The sequence below is a fragment of the Triticum aestivum genome, chromosome 1D, assembly GCF_018294505.1.
Source record: "Triticum aestivum cultivar Chinese Spring chromosome 1D, IWGSC CS RefSeq v2.1, whole genome shotgun sequence".
In the NCBI taxonomy this organism is placed as follows: Eukaryota; Viridiplantae; Streptophyta; class Magnoliopsida; order Poales; family Poaceae; genus Triticum; species Triticum aestivum.
Window position 1 is genome coordinate 382,785,374 of NC_057796.1, and position 27,382 is coordinate 382,812,755.

The 27,382-nt window shown below is 46.4% G+C and overlaps 1 long non-coding RNA gene across 1 annotated transcript; it reads left to right on the plus strand.

Moving 5' to 3' along the window:
* Window positions 1-774: 774 nt before the first annotated feature.
* On the plus strand, window positions 775-19,186 carry LOC123182251 (uncharacterized). Its single transcript, XR_006492075.1, has 2 exons — window positions 775-17,199; window positions 18,361-19,186. It is a non-coding gene; the product is annotated as an uncharacterized lncRNA (long non-coding RNA).
* Window positions 19,187-27,382: the final 8,196 nt, after the last annotated feature.

Genomic DNA, 27,382 nt, shown 5'->3' on the forward strand with positions numbered 1-27,382 from the left:
TGGCCCTCTTTGGTACTTTCTTGGGATAGAAGTCTCATCTACCTCTGATGGCTTTTTTATTTCCCAGGAAAAGTATATACATGATCTTTTTGCTCGTGCTGCGCTTACTGATGTGCGCATTGTTGAGACTCCCATGGAGCTCAATGTTCACCTCTGTGATACTGATGGTGACCCCTTGTCTGATCTGATGCGTTATCGTCATCTCGTTGGGAGTCTTGTCTATCTAGCTGTCACTCGTCCGGATATCTCTTATCCAGTCCATATTTTGAGTCAGTTTGTCTCTGCTCCCACTTCAGTCCACTACAGTCACCACCTTCGTGTTCTCCGATATCTTCGTGGCACGATCTCTCACCGTTTGTTCTTTCCTCGCTCCAGTTCATTACAGCTTCAGGCCTTTTCGTATGCTACGTGGGCTAGTGATCCCTCGGATCGCCGTTCACTTTTTGCTTACTGTGTTTTCCTTGGTGGTTCTCTCATTGCCTGGAAGACGAAGAAACAGACCGCAGTTTCCCGTTCGAGTGCAGAGGCTGAGTTGCGAGCTATGGCTCTTTTGACGGCAGAGGTGACTTGGTTACGGTGGTTACTTCAGGATTTTGGTGTTTCTGTCACTACACCTACTATTAGCATTGCGCGTGACCCTGTGAAGCATGAGCTCACCAAGCATATTGGTGTTGATGCTTTTTATGTGCGCGCTGGTGTGCAGGATCAGGTTATTGCTCTTCAGTATGTGCCTTCCGAGTTATAGCTGGCGGATTTCTTTACGAAGGCCCAGACTAGAGCACAACATGGCTTCTATCTCTCCAAACTCAGTGTTGTTCATCCACCATGAGTTTGAGGGGGGGGGTGTTAGAGTAGTATATATAGCCATGTAGCCTTTTGTCTTTACCCCATTGTATAAGGGGTTTTCTGCATATTTCCTGCACCTGTACATGTATATATACTGGCCTATGGCCCCATGGGAATACAAGTTGCATATTCCTAACAAAGAGAACCAAAGTCTGCTCACCAAGGATTCCACACAACAGCTTGGAGATACTCTCCACCAGAGTCACCATAGAACACATGAATAGGCGTAGAGAATTGAGTGTGAAGCATGGCAGCAAAAGGCTTATAGATAAGACCTCACTACGAGAAGAAATAAAGTATATATCCAGGTGTGTTGAGAGAAGTCACTAGCGGAGGCAAATGGAGATGATCCCTCGAGATCAGAGTGAACAATGTCTAAAGGATGCTGAGACATTGTCTCGCCATGAGTATAAGGTAACTGGACCACATATTAGAGACATCACCGGAGACGGATCCAAGAAGATCATGTCGAACTAAGGATGAGAGATCACAAGTGACCCAAGGTGATGATGCCACTCTTGAAAATATCTAGTAGACAAGGCAACAGAGGCAGAGACTGGTGGCACTGGCAGTAGAGGGACTTGATCCGGCATCCCACTTGCGTGTGCACTCTTCGTAGCCCGCCGTTATGGCTGGGTGCTCCTTTCCTGTTTGCGGGTTGTGTGCCACGTGCTTGATTAAGCACCCCAGGTTCTCCTACTGTGCGCCCTTGGCCTCGACTTTAGGTAGCGCCTGTCCTCGGCTCGTCTCGTGCATAATCCAGGTACGCGTCGACTGTCCGAGCTCCTGCTCACCATTGGTGGCGCTTGAGCGTGCGGTTATGGTGTCACACATAAAGGGAACACGGGATGTGGGATTGAGACAGTGCTTGTAGCAACCCGCGGCAAGGCAAAGGATGCCCATCCAGACTGGTAGGGAGCGGAGGTGGTCACAAAGGTGGACGTTGCTAGTGATGATCCTGGTGCCAGTGATGATCGACATGTAGAAGAAGTGTTCGACCACGAGCCTTCACCAAGGCAATGTACTTAGAGTCGTTGCCAGTGATGATTGACATGTAGAAGAAGTGTTCGACCACGAATTGAATGGTGGACCGAAAGTGTAGGATAATGAGCACTCGCCAAAAACTAGCCGCAATCAGCACTGAGACGAAGCGCTCAAAGCAGGCACGAGGGGTTTGCTTAGGGCCATATAGACAGCTACGAAGACGACAAACCATGCTATTAGGAAGAGAACCGAGGTGGTGGCTACTTGTAGGCATTCTTGACATCAAGCTGAGAGACAGACTAGCGGCGAATAGAAGCCACATTGAGAAGTGTGCGAAGAGTGGTCATGTCGGCCATATATATAGGAGTAAATGTCTCTTTGTAGTGATGACCATGTTCTCACCAGTAAACGAGCTTTGTTATGCTCAAGAGTATCATCAGTCTTAGCCTTGTAGACCCACTTACAAGTGATGAGACGAGAATGAGGAAGGGAAATGGGATTCCACGTGCCGATGCGGCAAGAGCATCAATCTTCGATGCCATCACATGTAGCCATTTGGGATGAACAACCTCACGGCAAGAAGTCGTCTCTAGAAGAGCTGCGTAGTAACCATAGCGGTCAATAGGTAGAAGTGGGCGAACTCGAAAGCCATAAGTAGACTAAGCTGGAGGCGGTGCGTTGCCAACGAAAGAAGATATAATAGTCGAGGCAGATGGCTTATCAGAAGGATCCACAACACGCGTACCATGTGTGTAGTAAAGTCGAGGAACATGAGCAAAAGAAGGAACATATAAAAAGTCAAAGTGAGTCATAACATTCCCACCAAGTGATGGGACGAACACGAGGAGGAAGAGAAACAATATCCCACGTGCCGATGTGCTGAAGAGCAACAATCTCCTCTGCCATCGCAAGGTGCCATTTGGTATGAATAACATCACGATAAGAAGTCGGCTCAAGAACACCAGCGCCAACGCTTGGAAGACTAAGGAGGCGGTCAACATGCGGAAGCGGACAAGGAAGCAAGCCATAAGTAGGCCGAGAGGGGAAGTTGCACATCGGTAGACACATTCACAACACGCAGACGATGTATATAAAAGTGAGGAAAAGACGGAAGAATACGAGCAGAAATCATCGGGATAAACTCAGGTGATGGAGACAAGGAAGCCACAACTGATGAAGGTGTAGAATCTTGTGATAAGCGAGGTGAGGAAATCATAGGAGATGATGGCATTGGATCTGCAATTATCGGAGAAGTAGGAGCAGTACAATGAATGGATAAGGGAGTGACATGAGTGTTGGATTTAAAAAAAGAAGAGATTTCCTCCATTGAAAAGGTCGAGGAAGATGGACGCGGGTAGAAGGATGAGACTCATCGAAAGTCATATCCCGAGAAATAGGCATCCGACGCCCAACATGATACCAATAATGATATCCCTTATGCTCATCGTTTATCCTAAGAAGACACACTCAACGGACTGAGTAGTCAGTTTGGTGCGTTCACGTGGGTAAGAAGGACATAGCAAACACAACCAAACAATTGAAGCGCTGAATAATCAGGAAAGAATCAAATAGACGGTCGAAAGGAGCGCCACCCTGCAGAGTAATGGATTGCTGAAGGTTGATGAGATAGATGGAATTGGAGACAGACTCGACCCACAAGTGCGGTGAAAGAGAGGCGGTGACCATCAATGGAGGAGCCGTCTCAAGAAGGTGACGATGCTTGCGCTCAGCCACACCATTTAGATCATGAGCACCAGGATAAGAGAACCAAAGTCTGCTCAGCAAGGATTCCATGCAACAGCTTGGAGATATACTCTCCACCTGAGTCACCATAGAACACATGAATAGGCGTAGAGAATTGAGTGTGAACCATGGCATCAAAAGGCTTATAGATAAGACCTCGCTATGAGAAGAAATAAAGTATATATCCAGGTGTGTAGAGAGAAATCACTAGCGGAGGCAAAGGGAGATGATCCCTCGAGATCAGAGTGATCAAGGTCTAAAGGACGCTGAGACATTGTCTCGCAATGAGCATAAGGTAACTGGACCACGTATTAGAGACATCATCGAAAACGGATCCAAGAAGATCACGTCAAACTAAGGATGAGAGATCACAAGTGACCCAAGGCGGTGACGCCACTCTTGAAACTATTTGTTAGACAAGGCAACAGAGGCAGAGACTGGCGGCACTGGCAGTAGAGGGACTTGATCCGGCATCCCACTTGACTGTGCACTCTTCGTACCCCGCCGATCTGGCTAGGTGTTCCTTTCCTGTTTGTGGGTTGTGTGCCACGTGCTTGATTAAGCACCCCAGGTTCTCCTACTGTGCGCCCTTGGCCTCGACTTTAGGTAGCGCCTGTCCTCGGCTCGTCTCGTGCATAATCCAGGTACGCGTCGACTGTCCGAGCTCCTGCTCACCATTGGTGGCGCTTGAGCGTGCGGTTATGGTGTCACACATAAAGGGAACACGGGATGTGGGATTGAGACAGTGCTTGTAGCAACCCGCGGCAAGGCAAAGGATGCCCATCCAGACTGGTAGGGAGCGGAGGTGGTCACAAAGGTGGACGTTGCTAGTGATGATCCTGGTGCCAGTGATGATCGACATGTAGAAGAAGTGTTCGACCACGAGCCTTCACCAAGGCAATGTACTTAGAGTCGTTGCCAGTGATGATTGACATGTAGAAGAAGTGTTCGACCACGAATTGAATGGTGGACCGAAAGTGTAGGATAATGAGCACGATAATGAGCACTCACCAAGAAGATCACGTCGAACTAAGGATGAGAGATCGCAAGTGACCCAAGGCGATGATGCCACTCTTGAAAATATCTGGTAGACAAGGCAACAGAGGCAGAGACTGGCGGCACTGGCAGTAGAGGGACTTGATCTGGCATCCCACTTGCTTCTTCGTACCCCGCCGATCTGGCTGGGTGTTCTTTTCCTGTTTGCGGGTTGTCCTCGGCTCGTCCCGTGCATAATCCAGGTACGCCTTGACTGTCCGAGCTCCTGCTCACCATTGCTGGTGCTCGAGCGTGCGATTATGGTGTCACACAAATAGAGAACACGAGATGTAGGATTGAGACAATGCTCATAGCAACCCGCAGCAAGGCAAAGGAAGTCCATCCAGACTGGTAGGGAGCGAGGTGGTCACAAAGGTGGACGTTGACTCCATAGGAGTCTCAACCGTGCGGTCATCAGTAAGAGTAGCACGAGTAAGAAGATCCTGGACATACTTCTCTTAGAAACTAAAGAAGTCATTAGATGTAGAACCTCTATCTCCACGAATACCGACGAGGACCGAGATTGGGCATAAGAAATTAACTATAACGAGCCTTCACCAAGTCAATGTACTTAGAGTCGTTGCCAGTGATCATCGACATGTAGAAGAAGTGTTCGACCACGAGTTGAATGGTGGACTGAAAGTGTAGGATAATTAGCACTCGCCAAAAACTAGACGAAGCGCTCAAACCAGGCACGAGGGGTTTGCTTAGGGCCATATAGACAGTGATGAAGACGACAAACCATGCCATTAGGAAGAGAACCTAGGTGGTGGCTACTTGTAGGCATTCTTGACATCAAGTTGAGAGACAGACTAGCGGCGAATAGAAGCCACATTGAGAAGTGTGCGGAGAGTGGTCACGTGGGCCATATATATAGGAGCAAATGTCTCTTTGTAGTCATGACCATGTTCTCACCACTAAACGAGCTTTGTAACGCTCAAGAGTATCATCACTCTTAAGCTTGTAGGAAGGGCACGAGAAGGAAGGGAAATGAGATTCCACGTTTCGATTCGGGCAAGAGCATCAATCTTCTATGCCATCACATGCATCCACTTGGGATGAACAACCTAACGACAAGAAGTCGTCTCGGGAAGAGCTGCGCAGTAACCATAGCGGTCAATAGGTAGAAGCGGGTGAGCTCGAAAGCCATAAGTAGGCTAAGCTGGAGGCGGTGCCTTGCCAACGAAAGAAGATATCATAGTCGAGGGAGATGGCTTATCAGAAGAATCCACAACACGCGGACCACGAGTGTAGTGAGTCGAGGAACATGTGCAAAAGAAGGAACATATAAAAAGTCAAAGTGAGTCATAACATTCCCACCAAGTGATGGGACGAACACGAGGAGGAAGAGAAACAATATCCCACGTGCCGATGCGCTCAAGAGCAACAATCTCCTCTGCCATCGCAAGGTGCCATTTGGTATGAATAACATCACGATAAGAAGTCAGCTGAAGAACATCAGCGCCAACGCTTCGAAGACCAAGGCGGTTAACAGGCGGAAGCGGGCGAGGAAGCAAGCCATAAGTAGGCTAAGAGGGGAAGTGGCACATCAGTAGACACATTCACAACATGCGACCGTGTATATAAAAGTGAGGAAAAGATGGAAGAATACGAGCAGAAATCATCGGGATAAACTCAGGTGATGGAGACAAGGAAGCCACAACTAATGAAGGTGTAGAATCTTGTGATAAGCGAGGTGAGGAAATCATAGGAGATGATGGCATTGGATCTGCAATTATCGGAGAAGCAGGAGCAGTACAACGAATGGATAAGGGAGTGATAGGAGTGTTGGACTTAAAAAAATAGAGATTTACTCCATTGAAAAGGTCGAGGAAGATGGACGCAGGTGACCCAAGGCGATGATGCCAGTGCTGAAAATAGCTGATAGGCAAGGCAACAGAGTCTAAGACCGGCGGCGATAGCAGCGAAGGGACTTGATCCAACATCCCACGTGCCTATGCACTCTTCGTACCCTGCCGATTCGGCTTGGTGTTCTTCTCCTGTTTGCGGGTTGTGTGCCACACACTTGATGAAGCACCCCAGGTTCTCCTACTATGCGCCCTTGGTCCTGGCTTTAGGTGGTGCCTTGTCCTCGGCTCGTCCCGTGCATAATCCAGGTACGTGTCAACTGTTCGAGCTATTGCTCACCATTGGTGGTGCTCGACCGTGTGGTTATGGTGTCGCGCAACAAGGGAACACGGGATGTAAGATTGAGACAGTGCTCATAGCAACCCTCAGCAAGGCAAAGGATGCCCATCTAGACTTGCATGGAGCGGAGGTGGGCACAAAGGTGGACGTTGACTCCATAGGAGTCTCAACAGTGCGCTCATTAGTAAGTGTAGCACGAGCAAGAAGATCCTGGATATACTTCTCTTAGGCAGTAATGAACAATCTCAAGGAAGTAGCGAAGAGGATCAAGATCAGACATACGAAATTCACTATGACGAGCCTTCACGAAGGCAATGTACTTAAGAGTCGTCGCCAGTGATGATTGACATGTAGACGAAGTGTTCGACCACCAGTTGAATGGTGGACTGAAAGTGCAGGATCATGAGCACTCGCCAAAAACCAGCCGCAATCACCATTGAGACGAAGCGCTCAAACCAGGCAGAGGGTTGGCTTAGGGCCCTATGGACAGTGACGGAGACGACAAACCATGCCATCAGGAAGAGAACCCAGGTGGTGGCTACTTGTTGGCATTCTTGACATCAAGCTGAGAGACAGACTAGCGGCGAATAGAAGCCACATTGAGAAGTGTGGGAAGAGTGGCTGTGTGGGCCATATATATAGGAGCAAATGTCTCATCGTAGTCATGACCATGTTCTCACTACTAAACGAGCTTTGTAACATTCAAGAGTATCATCAGTCTTAACCTTGTAGACCCACTTACAAGTGATGAGACAAGCACGAGGAGGAAGGGAAATGAGATTCCACGTGCCGATGCGGGCAAGAGCATCAATCTTCGATGCCATCACATGCAGCCATTTGATATGAACGACCTCACGGTAAGAAGTCGTCTCGGGAAGAGCTGCGCAGTAACCTTAGCGGTCAATAGGCAGAAGCGGGCGAGCTGGAAAGCCATAAGTAGGGTGAGCTGGAGGAAGTGTGTTGCCAACAAAAGAAGATATAATAGTCGAGGGAGATGGCTCATTAGAAGAATCCACAACATGCGGACCACGAGTAGTCAAAGTGCCAAAGAGTGCCTTTACTATCTACTGGGAGGGAAGTACGATCGGCAGTAAGAACATGAATAGGAGAATATGGAGGTGGATTGGAGGACAAATTAGAAGAATCATAAGTTGTATGACCAAGGATACATGGAGGTGTACCTGATATTGTAAAGTGGTCTCTTGGTACCATTAGAGTAAGTAGCAAAACCTTGAAAACCTATCGATGGAGAACCAAAAGAAGCAGCTACCAGACATTGACCTCATGTAATCTCTAGCGTAGTTAGGGGCTCAATTGAAGAGGTCGACGAAGAAGCATCACGAGATGAAGAATCACTCAATTTTCTAGAAGCGCTCAGGGATTGGGGATCGTTCCAACCGGTTTTTTAGTTTCATCTTTTATCTGTTTTTCGCTATCTTTTTGTTTTTTGCCAAACCGGAAAGGTCGAGGAAGATGGACAAAGGTAGAAGGAAGAAACTCATCAAAAGTCATATCCCGAGAAGTAGGCATCTGGGGACCAACATGATCCCAACAACGATATCGCATGTGCTCATCGTTGTATCCTAAGAAGAGACACTCTACAGACTGAGCAGTCAGTTTGGTGCATTCATGTGGGGCAAGAAGGACATAACAAACATAACCAGACAATTGAAGTGCCAAATAATAAGGAAACAATCAAATAGACGCTTGAAAGGAGTGCCACCCTGCAGAGCAGTGGATTGCTGAAGATTGATGTGACAGATGGAAGTGGAGACAGACTCGACCCAAAAGTGCGGCGGAAGAGAGTTAGTGACTATCAACGGACGAGCCGTCTCAAGAAGGTGACGATGCTTGCACTCAGCCACGCCATTCTAAGCATGTGCACCAGGACAAGAGAACTGAGCAAGGACTACACGTAACAGCTTGGAGAATATATTCTCGGGCAAAGTCAGCATAGAACACATGAATAGGCGTAGAGAACAGAGTGTGAACCATGGCAGCAAAAGACATATCTAGATAAGACCTCGCTACGGGGAGAAATAAAGCATATCAATGTGTGTCAAGATAAATCATCTATATATATTCTCCAGCAGAGTCAGCATAGAACACACGAATAGGCGTAGAGAACTGAGTGTGAACCATGGCAGCAAAATGCTTATATATAGATAAGACCTCACTATGGGAGAAATCAGGGCCGGGCCAGCAAAATTAGAGTCCCTGTGCGAAACTCATCCCCACAATAGAAAATTAAACAGGTGTAGTGTATATATCATAATGTCTTACATAGCAAGGAATATATTCAAGAATCATACATATTCGAAGCTTGGTTGAATATTCTTTACTTGAATAACAACATTCTTTTAGTGTTCTTTGAAATGAAATCTTCAATTATATCCTCGTAATCAATGTTCTCCAACACTTCACTCTCAAGTGCTATTGTGCCCAAATCAATAAGCCTTTGTTGTGTCATTGTAGTACACATATAGGACTTCAATAGCTTTAATTTTGAAAAGCTTCTTTCTGCTGATGCAACAGTCACATGAATGGTCAATAGAAATATGTATGCAACACCTGCATTGGGAAAGCACCTGCATTGGGCCCCATATCATCCTTTGGAATGGAATCTTTAAGTAACCTCAACTCCACTGCAGTTCATTGGCATCAATGTCAGATTTGCCATCTTTTTTAAGGGCTGCCTCAAGTTTATCACAAGAAGATTTCAAGCTCTCATTATCCAATGACTGCAATGATTTGGAAGTAAATAAGAAACGAAAATCTTCCTGCTAACCTCATATTGTTCAAATCTGCTTGTAAGTGACATAATTGCTTGATCAACAATAGTTGTAAAATAACCGTTTCTAAATGATTCCTCTGCAGACTGTGTGGCAACATTTGTGTCATCTGGGTTCTCATCAAAATGTCTCTTTCTTCTAATTTCTCGTCTTTCACGAAATCTTGTACTAATAACCATATCAAGTACAATTTTTTTTGCTATCTCCAATGCTTCTAACTAGCCACTTTCTCTATACCCTTCGAAAAAAAATCAACCCTTTCACTTTCTCAATAGCAACATCTATAAGCATATCCTTTGCTTGCAAGTGTTTGCTTACTAAATTAACAATATATAATATCTCATGCTCTTTAGGTGTACTGCCAAGATGTATCCAATCATCACACCCCTCGTTTGCCAACTGACCTTTTCTATGCCCTTTTGTAAATAATTTACAACCAAAGAAAAATAGTCTATTGAGGTCCTTAGAATAGACAAACCAATCTCTATCGCAATGCTCCCCATTTGACATAATTCTAGTATAGAATAGTGCAGAAAAACCTGCTAGAATATCTATCCTTAGGACCTTTCTGAAATTGTGAGTCTCTTTTAGGGCCCTTTTGTGCTAAAATGTCAATCTGCTTGGGATCAAGAGAACCCTAATTTCTTGGATCAAATATATTTACATGAAAAGAACCACCGACATCTGCAACAGGTGAAGTATTTGAGTTAACATCAATACTAGTTGTCCCGATGTCATCACCATTATTATCCATATCAATGTTTGTGTTACCAATAAGATCATCATCAACCTCATCATTATTTTCCTTCTCTGCTTGTTCATCTCTATGATCATTGCCAACATCAGGGTCAACATTATTATCAACCGTGAGGCCTTGATCCCGTGATTGATTATTAGAGGACACGTGTGGTACTTTTGCAACAAACTTATCCATGGCTCCTTTCTGTAATCGACCTAACTTCTCTGTTTTTTGTTTTTTTCAAACGCTTTTGGTAACCGGATTCATGTTCTTTATCTTGAGAAGACATGACTTGGATCTTGAAACATGTATAGAAAAGATGTATAACAGAATTAACAACAAGCTATTGGCATTAATTAAAATTGCTAGATGGAATGCGATCTGCGGGACTCACGGATCGATGGCCGACAGCTGGTAGAAGTGTCACATGCTGAATTGGATGGGGATGGATCGATGGAGGATCGCCGAGCTTCAAGCGTCGTACTGGAAAAAGAGGAGAGGAGACGAACAGACAAGAGATGAGGGCAGGAGGCGGCGTTGAAGAGGACTCCTCCACTCGACCTGGTGTCCTCGATGGCTCGATGCCTTGATTGCTCGACGTCTGGGCTCCATGGGAGACTCTATGCAGCCTGGACGGCTAGACGCGCTAGCGGTAGCGGGGCGGTTTACGGGCTCATGCTGGATATCGAGTAGCAAGCATGCTGGCTGCTGCGTGCTATGGGCTGCCTTGTGCTAGGAATTTCATGGCCCCTGGAAATTGGCCATGCTCCGTCGCACGGACTGCACGCCCATGGGCCCAGGCCTGGAAGAAATAAAGTATATCCATGTGTGTTTAGAGAAATCATCTATCAAGATAATATACTAGTGATGACCTCCTTCCAAGGCAAAGGGAGATGGACCCCAGACATCAGACTGAACAAGGTTGAAAGGACGCTTGCTCGTGCTCCTGCTCGCCGATGGTGGTGCCCGAGTGTGCGGTGATGTGGCCGTCTAACAAGGGAAGACAAGATGTGGGATCGAGGCAGCACACATAGTAACCCACAACCAGGCAACGGATGCCCAGCCGGACTGGTAGGGAGCGGAGGTGGATACAAAGGTGGACTTTGAGCTTCATAGGAGTCTTAATAGTGCGCTTATCAGTAAGAGCAAGAAAATCCTGGATATACTTCTCTTGGGAAATAAAGAAGCCATTAAAGGTAGAAGAAACCTCAATTTCAAGAAAGTAGTGAAGAGGACCAAGATCAGACATAAGAAACTCACTATGACGAGCCTTCACAAAGGCAATGTACTTAGAATCGTTGTCGGTGATGATCGACATATAGAAGAAGAGTTCGCCCACGAGTTGAAATGTAGACAAAAAGTGCAGGAGCATGAGCACTCACCGAAAAACCAGCCGCAATCACTATTGAGATGAAACGCTCAAAGGAGAGGATGGACGTGGATATAAAGGACGAAACTCATCAAAAGTCACATCCCAAGAAATGTGCATCCTATGACTGACAGGTTCCCAACACAAATAGCCCTTGCATCATTGTAACCTAAGAAGACACATTCAACAGACTGAGTAGTTAGTTTGGTGCATCCATGGGGGGCAAGAAGAATGTAGCAAATGCAACCAAACAAAGGAAGTGTTGAGTAGTCAAGAGAACAACCAAAAAGATGCTCCAGGGGAATGCCAGTCTGTAGAGCAGAGGAAGGATTAATGTTGATGAGATAGGTAGAAGTAGAAACTACCTCAACCGAAAAGTGAGGTGGAAGAGAGGCGGCAATCATCAACGCACGAACCGCCTCAAGAAGGTGACGTTGCTTGCGCTCAGCAACACCCTTCTGCGCATGAGCACCGGGACAAGAGAACTGAGGAAGTGTGCCCTGCTCAACAAGGAATCTACCCAGCAAATGAGAGATGTACCTAAGGATCTTGAAGCCGCTGAGTTCCACATGAAGCACACCTTGCTCCATGCATTGCCCGTCGCTGACTATGTCGGTCCCGCTCTAAAGGAAAACGCGAATGTACTTCTCAACCGCCGCAAGTAAACACAGAGGCAGTTGCATGGCAATGGCTTGATAAACTGGGATGGGAAGAAGTACTAATTTGACAAGCATGAGCCAGCCTCCCATGTTTAGTAGATTCTCAATCCAAGTGGGGATGCAGTTGAGAACTTTGTCTAGAAGAGGCTACATGTGGACTGTGCGAATCTTGCACAACAAGGGAGGCTAAGGTAGGTGCACGGGAGCGCTGGGAAAGCACATGTGAAACTTAGCTTAATCACTTAAATTTCGGTGATGCTGCAATAGATTGGTGGAAAGGAACACTTGTCGAAGTTGGTGCATAAGCTCGACGTGCCACCAAGACCAGGTTGCCGCACGTCGAAGACAGGACGACGACCATGTCGGCATTGTACACTGACATGAGGTGCTTGACGCCATGCCAGCACGTTTGCTCTAACATGACAATGCTCTTTGCATGGACCAGCAAGGCGTTGAGCACCTCCAGCACAAAGAAGAAACAACAAAGACAAAAGGGGGTCACCTTGCCACATGCCATGAAGGTGAAGAATATGCCTCCCGGGCACCCTGTTGAGGGTGTCTATGGTAGAATCATCCACACCAACTCGTCGAACCTTCTGCCAGTGCCGGCGTGCCGTGAGACCATAGGATGAAGGGCCATGAGACTGAATCGAATGCCTTCGCAGTGTCAACCTTGAGCACGAGGGTTGCGATGTGTCTAATGTGGAAGCCCTTAGTGGTGAGCATGAAGGAGCTCTGGTTTTCCTTGATCAGTTCTGGGAGCCGAGGCATGACGTGGAGAGCAAGCAACTTGGAGAAAAGCCTACCAAAGGTATGCGGCAAACAGATCAGGTGGAAGTGCGTGACCTTGTTTGAGTTTTTCTTCTCTGGCACCAAGACGATGATGGCATCGTTAGGCTCGACGAGGCAACCCGGTATAAGCAAATAGAGCTGGTGGACGACTACGGAAGCTCATCTTCGAAGATCTCCAAAGTGAGTTGGTAAAACAACTCTACGAGGGATGGCGCAACCCATGATGGACGAGTAGTCTGCCAACGTCTACTCCTTATCCTCATGGGTCAAGGCGACAATACTGTCACGGGCAATGGCAACCATTTGTTTTTTGCAGTGGCAGTGGCACGCATGGATGTAGAAGTAGCACGTGTTTGTGTCTCCCTCGGCTAGCTAGTGGAAGTGGAGGGCTGGCGGGGGATGATGCACTTGAGGGAGGCCAAACCAAGCAACTTAAGCTTCAACTCTTTGAGCAGATTAAACTCCTTTTGGTACAGCTGTCGGGACTCCTGCACCGCGTTGAGCTGAAAAATGATTTCCTTAGCCATGAGCTGTTGTAGCTTGATGCTGCCAATATGCCGATCGCTGCACAGCTGCAATGTGTTGTCCATATGCTTCAGTAGGACACCCAAACGTTACAGTTGGCGAAGGTGCGACGACACATGCTAGGCATCAGCAACCACCTGGCGGAAGCGATCAAAATTCGGCTAGATATCCTTGAAGTGGGACTGGTGTGGTATACAGGCTAAATCTAATGCCATGGAGTATCCGCGCGGAAAAGCAACTAGGATGTCATTACCCCCAATTCGTTGAACAGAATAAGCGGTCTGGCCGCACCAACATTGCTGATCGTCGCTCGTTGCTCGAATTGTAGCGCCGCCTGATGAGGTTGATCTCGCGAAGCCCAAGGTCATCAAGGAAATGGTGAAATCTGCCCATCTATCTTCTTTTTAGGTTAGCATTATTCTTACACGCCCCCGCTTGCTAGATCAAGTTGGAGTCACCGGTAACGACCCAAGAACCAGGTTGCGAGGAGCGCAACTCAGCTTTTGGAGGAGATCTGCATCAGCAAAAGGACCACATACGGTTGCCTAAGGTGAACACAGAGGGCAAAGCTTCGAGTCAGTGCATTAAGGCCTCACACGTTTCAAGAGACCACGCCGAACTAAGGATGAGAGACGAGAGTAACACAAGTAACTAAGGCGATGATCCCACTGCTGAAAAGAGTTGGTAGACAAGGCAACAGAGGTGGAGAGATTGGCGGTGGTGGCAACGGAGGGAAAGTCAAGCCAGTCAAGCTCCCAGAGGCCCTGGGAGTTATGACATCGAGGACCAGCACTAGTGTGACGGTCCGAAACAAAGCATGAGTCAAAGTCGAAAATTACCCGACAACCAGAGCCAACAATCTGACCACCAGAAATGAGCTGCATGGTATGTTGAGGAACATGAAAGGACAAAGTGCTAAGAAGTTTTTGGCCATTAACAAGGAGGGAGATACCTGTTAGGAAATATGCAACTGTATTTCCAGGTGGCCATATGCCATTGTATACACGTACAAGTGTTTTACAATATGCAAAAAAACCTTTATAGAGCGGGGAAAATACAGATGGGTACACGACTAAATATATAGCTCTTAACTCCCCCTCAAACTCATGGTGGATCAACCACACCGAGCTTGGAGAGATAGATATAGAAGTCGTGTTGTGCTCTAGTTTGGGCCTTCCTAAAGAAATCTGCCAACTATAACTCTGAAGGCACATACTGAGGAGCAATAACCCGAATTTTGCACACCAGCACACACAAAAAAGCATCAACACCAATATGCTTGGTGAGCTCACACCAGCACACGCAAAAAAGCATCAACACCAATATGCTTGGTGAGCTCATTCTTCGCTGGGTCGCGCGCAACACTGTGAGCACCTGTATTGCCAAATAAGAGCAAAGTAGGTGTAGTGACAGAAATACCAAACTTCTGAAGTAACCACCGTAACCAAGTCACCCCTGCCGTCAAAAGAGCCATAGCTCGAGGCTTAGCGTTTGCACTCAAATGTGAAACTGTAGTCTGTTTCTTTGTCTTCGAGGCAGTGAGAGAACTACCAAGAAAAACACAGTAAGCAAAAAGTGAACGATGATCCGAGGGATCACTAGTCCACGTAGCATTTGAATAGGCCTGAAGCTGTAATGAACTAGAGCAGGGAAAGAACATACGCTGAGAGATCGTGCCATGAAGATATCAGAGAACACGAAGGAGGAGGTGACTATAGTGAACCAATGTGGGTGCAAAGACAAACTGACTCAAAACTATGGACGGGATAGGAGATATCTGGATGAGTAACATCTAGATAAACAAGACTCCCAACAAGATGACGATAACACGTCGGAGTAGACAAGGGTCACCATCACTAGCATGAAGGTGAACATTGAGCTCCATGGGAGTCTCAACAGTGCACTCATCAATAAGAGCAGCATGAGCAAGAAGATTCTGGATATATTTTTCTTGGATAATAAAAAAGCCATCAGAGGTAGAAGAGACCTCTATCCCAAGAAAGTAGGCCAAAATCAGACATCAGAAACTGCTCACTAAGACGTGCCTTCACAAAGGCAATATACTGAGGGTCGTCGCCATTGATGATCATGTCGTTAGCATACTCGGGGTCGGCGGAGACGCTCGGAGTCGTAGAGACGGTCATTAGGCTAGCGGTGCAGGGAGCATCGAGGCCCGAGCTCTAGGCGGTGCATGCATCGCGGGTGGAGGAGAGGTCGGCGTGGGGCGCAAGGAGCAGCAGGTGCGGAACTGTGGGGCTTTATCTCCCCTTGTCCAGCACAGGCTGCTGAAGAAGATGAAGGGAAGTCAGGGCGCCTCAAACGGCGGCTGCTCCCCTTTGGCTTGAACCAGAACCCCGGCTGCCACGTAAGTGCAGAGAAGCAGGCAGAGCAAATGACGCAGCCGCCTCCTCCCCTCGCTTGCTTCCTCCTCTTGGAGCCCCTGTTCCAGTTCTCTCTCTCTCTCTCTCTCTCTCTCTCTCTAATATATATTACCTTGGGTGAAGAATAACTTATTCTTCATCGCAGTCGAACGACCCACCGAGCCGGACTCCCTTCGTATTCGCTTGGTTGCCCCACCAAAAGAAAAAAACAATTCCCACCACGGCTGGCAGACAATGTTTTTTTTATGTTAGCGAGGAAAAGAAAATTTGGTCGTGGGTATTGCGAGCTAGCCTCCCCGCAGTTTCTGGGAAACGAGGGCTCCACTACCAGCAGCATCGAGGTCGGAGGCGAGGGTCGTCGGTTTCGGTCGCGAGCGGGCGGTTTTGCGTTGGGTGTCCTCGTTGGCGCTTGGCTTCAGCCGCGGAGGAATCGGGGCCTCGGCTTTGCAGCGACACATTACAGCGTCCCTACTGTTGTGCTTCTGCTCTTGGTTGATTCGGGGGTGGGCATCAGCGTGTGAAATCGACCGTAGAGGATTCGGGCCTGGGGCATCGCATCTTCCTGCCGGTGGAAGGCCTGCGTCCCCTCGAGGGTGGTACGGATTCTGGCAAGGACAGAGTTTCTCAGCCCTTTTTCATTGCGTGTGTATTCTTTAGAATCACATATATTCTTCAGTAATGCTCCCAAATCTCTGCTCACTCCAGAAGTCCAGATACAGTGCATCACATAATTTTCTTGTTTAGTTGCCATTAGCCAACTTCACAGAATTCAAGTTGGATTTATTTGAACGGCAGTGTCTCGAGCTTCTGGGGAGCAACAGTAATTACAAGCTTAGCTAGCGCCATACCAACACTTTGCCATTGTGAGGATTTGCATCCCACCTCTACCCCAATGTCACAAGTAAAATTATTGTGATTATCCATCTGATGACATGAGTAATTTAACTTTTGTTCTGTGTTTCATGTTGTCTGGAGCAATGCTTGGCTCCTAGCAGTTTCCAGATGGATTTATTTCCATTGCAATGAGAACGACTGTTAATATTTGCTGAATTTTTGGTCGACTCAACCCACAAACCAAGAGGACTTAACCCTCTTCTCCTTCATCTCCTTGATAATCCAGCAATCAGCAAGTTGAAAAGATTTAAATCAAGGTTCCATGATAATTCTTTTGAAATCTCCCTGTAAGGTAGGCTTTTCAGATATTCCATTTCAAACTAAAGGTGCATTCCTTTTACTTCCGGTAATATAAACTATGTATTTTTAATTGTCTAACCTTGTGTGCATAGGGTTTCTTTCACACGAGAGGTAAAGATGTTCCTTGTACAATATTTAGGTTCTGCAGAAAAAAATTGTTTTAATTGGTTGTTGTTTGCCTGTCAGTCACACAAGCCTTTATTTATATTAGGCCTTAGATGCTACTCCCTCTGTAAGAAATATTAGAGTGTTTAGATCACTAAAGCACTACTTTAGTGATCTAAACACTCTTATATTTCTTTACGGAGGGAGTACTAAGTACTAACTGTTATCCCTTTGTAATAGAAGATCAATAATTTCCACTCCCTAGTTGTTGATCATATTTCTCTGTGCCACATTCTAGTTCCAAAAATGCATGTTGATGGTCCACCTTGTTGAATGCCTGCTGATATTGTGAGATACTCCCTCCATTCCAGAATATAAGGTGTATTGATGTCTGTGCAAGTCAACCATTTGAATGTTTGACCAAGATTATATAATAAAATAACAACTTCTGCAATACCTAATAGATAAAATATGAAACCATTTTTCATGATGGATCAAATGGTATAAATTTCGTATTGTGGATATTGATATATCTTTCTAAAAAATGGGTCAAACATTCACTCATTTGACTTTTGAAAATACAAATACACCTTATATAAAGGAACGGAGGGAGAATTTGATTATGCTTGGTAATATTAGTAGCGAAAAGTGCCTTATTAAAAATCTTAGTTGGAGAGTGAAATTTGTGTTAGTAGTATGTACTGAATTTTACGGCAGTCATAAGATGAATTGTTCCTGTGAAACCGAGGACTGAAAGAGCTGATTCTGGTGCTCAACAGTATGATATTTTAGCCCCTGCATAAATCGTGGGAAATCCCACGTGCATGGAAAATGAAGGACTCAAAGGTTAACATAATCCATTTTATAAATCATCACACGTGCATCTTCATTATGTATGAGATTATTCTGGGATACCGCCTCCATTAATTAATTATGTATTAGAGAGGGAATTTATCTTCTGCGATAAACTGAGGAGGGGAGCAGTTATGTTTGTCCTTGCAATTGTGACATGTATTTCTACATCTGACGTACAGCGTAACTATTTCAGGGCTTGACAGACCAGTTTTTATCCGGAAGAAAGGCCTTTAGTGTGTGTTTGGATCTGAAGAAACAAAGCAAGATATGGCTGTCATCCCTCCTAACTTGGCTAGTTACTAGTATCTCCTTGATCCTTTGATAAGGTAGTCTTGGCGAGAGTTTGGGCAATAGAGAACATAACTTGGCAATTTCTGTACATGTTTACTGTATTCATTTATTCAGGATTAGGAGCTTAAATTCTGAATTTTATAGTTCAGGAGTAACTACCTCCTGATGTACCGGTGTAATTTAATAGTTTCGTCGAATGTGAATCAGAATATATGTTGTTAACATAGTTGGGTATAGATATCATGCCATCTTTCTTTTCTAAGGTGTTCGATGAGTTCAATGCAATGAAACAGATGAGCTGAACATATTCAAGGTTTCTAGCGGGAATCACATCGTGGCCATTCTGGTGACAATGGTTGTACTCCAGGTAAAAAAACAAATAGTATAATTCTTCTATTCCACATATGTAGTAGTTTTTGTTATTGTTATATGTTGTTTCCTTTGTATATATGCAAGCTCTTATCATCGATTTCCTTGGCAAGTTAACTTCAACAATCATGTTAAGCTGGCAGCTATGGTTGGTACTGACGTGAGCTTGTTTAGGTGCTGATGGTCCAAGAATTGTATTTGTGGTGGATGTAATTATGTTATGAGGTGAATTTGTAACTTATTATACTACAGTTATGGACCAAGCCATGAATCAGTACCAAAATTCAGCATTGGTGCGAAGAAACGTGAACTTATAATGTTTTTTTTGTGAGAGAAAAGGGAATTTTATTCCAATGTAACAGGGTTACAATCAAGAGGCACAAGTTCTCAATGCAGGAGGACCTCTATGGATCCATACAGCGGTAGTAGACTTTGTACGGCTGTAACTAGCCAACCCAATTTTGTTCCCTTCTAAGCCTATGTTTAACAAACTCCCTAACCTCCATGAGCTCTTTTATTTCTAAAGTAAGATGTCCATATGAGTGAGCATATTCCCCGATAAAATGAATAGTGCCTCAGAAGAGTCAGACTGAACCAGAACCGGTTTGTTAGTGTGTTGTATGACCGGCCATACCTCTGCATCAACCCGTGAATCACGGCCTCCAACGCTTCGTTGCAATGGAACAGGAAGCGGTAGGCCGCAAACACCACTGACCCGTCTTGATTCCTTAGTATCCTACCAGCCACAGCGCTGCCATCTACCGGCGAGATGTTTTTAGTACCCTAATCTTGACTTATCGCTGATGGACCACGATGTTCAAGCTCGGCAGGTACTGTTGAACAGCTAAAATTATTGGATCTCAAGACACTCACAAATTAAGCCGCTGGAAAAGAGTTCAGAGATGTGTCGAGTCTTGGTATTCCCGCAAATTCCCAAGTAATCATTGGTGTTCATTTTTGAAATACTGCTTTGTACTCCGTTCGTATCGGTCCATAAGTCATCTTATGAAAACCAAATAATTCCAAAACACTTAGACGCTGTGCATTAACTCTCGCCTTGTTTCTGATTTCTTGAAATTAATAAAGGAATCAACCAATAAGAAACGTGGGGTGTGTATGTTTTTAATGATTTAAGACTACCTAGCATGGCATCCAGTGGTCAGTTTATTGCATGCAATGTTATTAATTAGTAAATAAATATTAAGTATTTTTGTTTTCCCCTCCGCCTTTAGTCACGGTGCACAACGTAACATGACTTATGCACCCGTACGAAGGGAGTACCGAACAATAGGTACGAGCACATGGCAACTCCGAAAATTTTCGACGGCAAATTTAGTGACACAAGAATGGGGAAATACCCCTTGATTCCTGGGTGTACACCCAGAAATTGGAAAAAATAATTAATAATTACAAAAAAAAGTCAAAAAACTTCGGAAGTTTTTTCAAATAAACTTGACTTTCTTTTTAAAGGAAATATGCCCTAGAGGCAATAATAAAGTTGTTATTTATATTTTCTTATATCATGATAAATGTTTATTATTCATGCTAGAATTATATTAACCGGAAAATTAGTACATGTGTGAATACATAGACAAACAGAGTGTCACTAGTATGCCTCTACTTGACTAGCTCGTTGAATCAAAAATGGTTAAATTTCCTAGCCATAGACATGAGTTGTCATTTGATTAATGGGATCACACCATTAGAGAATGATGTGATTGACTTGACCCATTCCGTTAGCTTAGCACTTGATCGTTTAAGTTTACTGCTATTACTTTCTCCATGTATACATGTTCCTATGGCTATGAGATTATGCAACTCCCTAATACCGGAGGAACACTTTGTGTGCTACCAAACGTCACAACGTAACTGGGTGATTATAAAGGTGCTCTACAGGTGTCTTCGATGGTGTTCGTTGAGTTGGCATAGATCGAGAATAGGATTTGTCACTCCGATTGTCGGAGAGGTATCTCTGAGCCCTCTCGGTAATGCACATCACTATAAGCCTTGCAAGCAATGTGACTAATGAGTTAGTTACGGGATGATGCACTACGGAACGAGTAAAGAGACTTGCCGGTAACGAGATTGAGCTAGGTATTGAGATACCGACGATCGAATCTCGGGCAAGTAACATACTGATGACAAACGGAACAACATATGATGTTATGCGGTTTGACCAATAAAGGTCTTCGTAGAATATGTAGGAACCAATATGAGCATCCAGGTTCCGCTATTGGTTATTGACCGGAGATGAGTCTCGGTCATGTCTACATAGTTCTCGAACCTGTAGGGTCCCCACGCTTAACGTTCGGTATTATGAGTTTATATGATTTGATGTACCGAAGGTAGTTCGGAGTCCCGAATATGATCACGGGCATGACGAGGAGTCTCGAAATGGTCGAGACATAAAGATTGATATATTGGAAGCCTATATTTGGTCATCGGAAAGGTTCCGGATGATATCGGGCGAATACTGGAGTACCAGGGGGGTTACCGGAACCCCCCGGGGAGTATAATGGGCCTTGTGGGCCTTAGTGGAGAAGAGGAGGGGCGGCCAGGGCAGGCCGCGCGCCCCCTCCCCCCTAGTCCGAATTGGATAAGGAAGGGGGGGCGGCGCCCCCCTTTTTCCTTCCCCCTCTCTCCTCCTTCCTTCCCTCCTACTCCTCCTCTTGGAAGGGGGGGGGGAATCCTACTCCCGGTGGGAGTAGGACTCCCCTATGGCACGCCCTAGAGAGGGCCGACCCTCCCCCTCCTCCACTCCTTTATATACGGGGGAGGGGGGCACCCCATAGACACACAAGTTGATCATTGATCTCTCTTAGCCGTGTGCGGTGCCCCCCTCCACCATAATCCACCTCGTTCATATCGTAGCGGTGCTTAGGCGAAGCCCTGCGTCCGTAACTTCATCAACACCGTCATCACGCCGTCGTGCTGACGAAGCTCTCCCTCGAAGCTCTACTAGATCGTGAGTTTGCGGGACGTTGCCGAGCTGAACGTGTGCTGAACACGGAGGTGCCGTACGTTCGGTACTGAGGATCGGCCGTTCGTGAAGACGCACGACTACATCAACCGCGTTGTCATAACGCTTCCGCTTTCGGTCCACGAGGGTACGTGGACACACTCTGCCCTCTCGTTGCTATGCATCACCATGATTTTGCGTGTGCGTAGAATTTTTTTGAAATTACTACGTTACCCAACAGTGGCACCCGAGCCAAGTTTATGCGTAGATGTTATATGCATGAGTAGAACACAAGTGAGTTGTGGGCGATACAAGTCAGACTGCTTACCAGCATGTCATACTTTGGTTCGGCGGTATTGTTGGATGAAGCGGCCCAGACCGACATTACGCGTACGCTTACGCGAGACTGGTTCTACCGACGTGCTTTGCACACATGTGGCTGGCGGGTGTCAGTTTCTCCAACTTTAGTTGAACCGAGTGTGACTACGCCCGGTCCTTGTTGAAGGTTTAAACAACACTAACTTGACGAACTATCGTTGTGGTTTTGATGCGTAGGTAATAACGGTTCTTGCTCAGCCTGTAGCAGCCACGTAAAACTTGCAACAACAAAGTAGAGGACGTCTAACTTGTTTTTGCAGGGCATGTTGTGATGTGATATGGTCAAGGCATGATGCTATATTTTATTGTATGAGATGATCATGTTTTGTAACGGAGTTATCGGCAACTGGCAGGAGCCATATGGTTGTCGCTTTATTGTATGAAATGCAAACGCCCTGTAATTGCTTTACTTTATCACTAAGCGGTAGCGATAGTCATAGAAGCAATAGTTGGCGAGACGAAAACGATGCTATGATGGAGATCAAGGTGTCGCGCCGGTGACGATGGTGATCATGATGGTGCTTTGGAGATGGAGATCAAAGGCACAAGATGATGATGACCATATCATATCACTTATATTGATTGCATGTGATGTTTATCCTTTATGCATCTTATTCTGCTTTGATTGACGGTAGCATTATAAGATGATCTCTCACTAAAATTTCAAGGTACAATTGTTCTCCCTAAGTATGCACCGTTGCCAAAGTTCGTCGTGCCAAGACACCACGTGATGATCGGGTGTGATAAGCTCAACGTTCTTATACAACGGGTGCAAGCCAGTTTTGCACACGCAGAATACTCGGGTTAAACTTGACGAGCCTAGCATATGCAGATATGGCCTCGGATCACTGAGACCGAAAGGTCGAGCGTGAATCATATAGTAGATACGATCAACATAGTGATGTTCACCATTGAAAACTACTCCATCTCACGTGATGATCAGACATGGTTTAGTTGATATGGATCGCGTGATCACTTAGATGATTAGAGGGATGTCTATCTAAGTGGGAGTTCTTTAGTAATTTGATTATTTGAACTTTAATTTATCATGAACTTAGTCCTGGTAGTATTAGCATATCTATGTTGTAGATCAATAGCTCGCGTTTAGCTCCCCTGTTTTATTTTGATATGTTCCTAGAGAAAACTAAGTTGAAAGATGTTAGTAGCAATGATGCGGATTGGATCCGTGATCTGAGGATTATCCTCATTGCTGCACAGAAGAATTATGTCCTTGATGCACCGCTAGGTGACAGACTAATTGCAGGAGCAGATACAGACGTTATGAATGTTTGGCAAGCTCGATATGATGACTACTTGATAGTTTAGTGCACCATGCTTTACGGCTTAGAATCGGGGCTTCAAAGACGTTTTTGAAATGCCACAGAGCATATGAGATGTTCCAAGAGTTGAAATTAGTATTTCAGACTCATGCCCATGTCGAAAGGTATGAGACCTTTGACAAGTACTTTGCCTACAAAATGGAGGAGAATAGCTCAGCTAGTGAGCATGTGCTCAGAATGTCTGAGAACTACAATCACTTGAATCAAGTGGGAGTTAATCTTCCCGATAAGATAGTGATTGATAGAGTTCTCTAGTCACTATCACCAAGTTACTAGAACTTCGTGAAGAACTATAATATGCAAGGGATAACAGAAACGATTCCCAAGCTCTTCGTGATGCTGAAATCGACCAAGGTAGAAATCAAGAAAAGCATCAAGTGTTGATGGTTGACAAGATCACTAGTTTCAATAAAAGGGCAAAGGGAAGAAGGGGAACTTAAAAAAAGGCAAGCAAGTTGCTGCTCAAGTGAATAAGCCCAAGTCTGGACCTAAGCGTGAGACTAAGTGCTTCTACTGCAAAGGAACTGGTCACTGGAAGCGGAACTGCCCCAAGTATTTGGCGGACAAGAAGGATGGCAAAGTGAACAAAGGTATATTTGATATACATGTTATTGATGTGTACTTTACTAGTGTTTATAGCAACCCCTCAGTATTTGATACTAGTTCAGTTGCTAAGATTAGTAACTCGAAACGGGAGATTGTAGAATGAACAGAGACCAGTTAAGGGTGAAGTGACGATGTGTGTTGGAAGTGGTTCCAAGATTGATATGATCATCATCGTACACTCCCTATACTTTCGGGATTAGTGTTGAACCTAAATAAGTGTTATTTGGTGTTTGCGTTGAGCATGAATATGATTTGATCATGTTTATTGCAATACGGTTATTCATTTAAGTTAGAGAATAATTGTTGTTCTGTTTACATGAATAAAATCTTCTATGGTCATACACCCAATGAAAATGGTTTGCTGGATCTCGATCGTAGTGATACACATATTCATAATATTGAAGCCAAAATATGCAAAGTTAATAATGACAGTGCAACTTATTTGTGGCACTGCCGTTTAGGTCATATTGGTGTAAAGCGCATGAAGAAACTCCATGTTGATGGGATTTTGGAATCACTTGATGCTTGCGAACCATGCCTTATGGACAAGATGACTAAGACTCCGTTCTCCGGAACAATGGAGCAAGCAACAGACTTATTAGAAATAATACATATTGATGTATGCAGTCCAATGAGTGTTGAGGCTCGCGGCGGGTATCGTTATTTTCTGACCTTCACAGATGATTTGAGCAGATATGGGTATATCTACTTGATGAAACATAAGTCTGACATTTGAAAAGTTCATATAATTTCAGAGTGAAGTGGAAAATCATCGTAACAAGAAAATAAAGTTTCTACTATCTAATCGTGGAGGAGAATATTTGAGTTACGAGTTTGGTCTTCATTTGAAACAATGCGGAATAGTTTCGCAACTCATGCCACCTAGAACACCACAGCGTAATGGTGTGTCTGAACATCGTAACCATACTTTATTAGATATGGTGCAATCTATGATGTCTCTTACCGATTTACCACTATCGTTTTGGGGTTATGCATTAGAGACAGCTGCATTCACGTTAAATAGGGCACCATCTAAATCCGTTGAGACGACACCATATGAACTGTGGTTTGGCAAGAAACCAAAGTTGTCGTTTCTTAAAGTTTGGGGTTGTGATGCTTATGTGAAAAAGTTTCATCCTGATAAGTTCAAAACCCAAACCGGAGAAATGTGTTTTCATAGGATACCCAAAGGAGACAGTTGGGTACACCTTCTATCACAGATCCGAAGGCAAGACATTCGTCGCTAAGAATGTATCCTTTCTAGAGAAGGAGTTTCTCTCGAAAGAAGTGAGTGGGAGGAAAGTAGAACTTGATGAGGTAACTATACCTGCTCCCTTATTGGAAAGTAGTTCATCACAGAAATCTGTTCCTGTGACTCCTACACCAATTAGTGAGGAAGCTAATGATGATGATCATATAACTTCAGATCAAGTTACTACCGAACCTCGTAGGCCAACCAGAGTGAGATCCGTACCAGAGTGGTACGGTAATCCTGTTCTTGAGGTCATGCTACTTGACCATGACGAACCTACGAACTATGAGGAAACGATGATGAGCCCAAATTTAGCGAAATGGCTTGAGGCCATGAAATCTGTCGGAGTAAATGGCCACGGGTAGCCTAACCGATTACCCCTGGTTCTTCAGAAAAATTATCAGGCCTTTGGGCCTCCCAATGCTCCAAGCATTGGACCCCCTTCCCTGGCCGGCTACCTCTGAAGCCGACTCACGGAAGGCGGCCCAGCCTCAAGCGACCTCCCTCCCCAAGACAACCGCGGGGTGGCCGACTCCAAGAAGCCGGCCACAAAGAGCGCCGACTCCAAGAAGCCGGCCGAGACCACAACCACCAAAGCTACTCCCACATAACGGTGACAAGACGCCTGCGCTGCGAGCTGCCTCGCCGATCTGCTTGGCGAGACTCGCATCTCCGACGAGCCTGCGTCCGACGCAGGCACGGGCTACCCCGAGAGCCGCCTCGTCAGCCTCCTCGACCAGCTTCACGTCTCCAGCGAGCCTTCTGCAGATGTGGAGTCGGTCGGCTCCACCGACCCGATGCTTGTCGACTCCGACACGGCATCGCTCGACGCCTACCCCTCCGACGTGGTGGTCTTCGACGACCCCCTCCCTCGAGCTGACAGCGGCAGCAGCGCTGTCACCGAAGTGCTGGTCATCAGCCACGTCGCCAACTCGGGCGAGAACGCCCACGACGCCCTGCAAGCGGCGATGACGACCTCTCCGTCCCCATCCCGACCGATGCCGACGCCGAGACCTTGGAGGCACGCCGCCTCGCCCTCATCGCGGAGGGCCGGAAGATAGCCTCCATGAGACGCCTCACCGAGGCCCACCAGCGCGAAGTCGACCGCGCCGCCTTCAGTACGCAGCCGCCTAGCGGCCCGAGCCGGGCCGGCTTCGTCCAGAAGCGCGGCGCGGCCGTCGCCAGCATGCTGGGGGCAGATCGCCCCGTCTACGCCACCCCGCTCGAAAATTTGCGAGCCGCCCAGGCAGCCGCAGAAGAGCTCAATGGGCTGGGAGCTGATGACCTCCCTTACATGACGAGACGGATCCAGCAGCTGGTCGACGCGGCTGCAGAACGGCACGAAGCCGGCGCCCATGCTGATAGTCATCCCCCGCGCCGGGAGCACGCCGCGACATCCCGCTCGCCGACTGCGAGCGGCGCGCGCCAGAAGAAAGACAAGGAGCCGGCTGCCAGCCGCAGCCGGACTCGCATCACCATCGAGCGCGACGCGGAGGGCCGCCCTCGGGCAGTAGAGCACCAAGGAAATCTGCCTCCTCCCCCGCCTCGAAGAGAAAGACGCCTCACTCCGCCGCCTATCACACACCCGACTCTTGGCGACCGACTCGGCCACCGAGAAGGAGTCGGCGAGAACGACGCCCGCCACAGGATCGACCGCCTTGCTCGATCCTTGGCCTTAGAAGAAGAAGACGATGTCGGCCCGCCATGCTTTGGCCCCCGCATCCGCGACGAGCCCTTCCCCAAAGGGTTCTCGCTTCCCAGAGACACGCCCAAGTACAAAGGCTCAGTGAAGCCGGAAGATTGGCTCATCGACTCCTCCACGGCCGTCAGCATAGCCAACGGCAATCGGCGCGTCGCCGTGAAGTACGTCCCCCTCATGCTGCAAGGCACGACGCGTACATGGCTCAACAGCCTCAAGCCCTACAGCATCAACAGTTGGTTGGACTTCACTGAAGTCTTTGTCCGCAACTTCACTAGCACCTACAAGCGGCCTCCCAAGCCTCGCCAGCTTTCCCTCTGC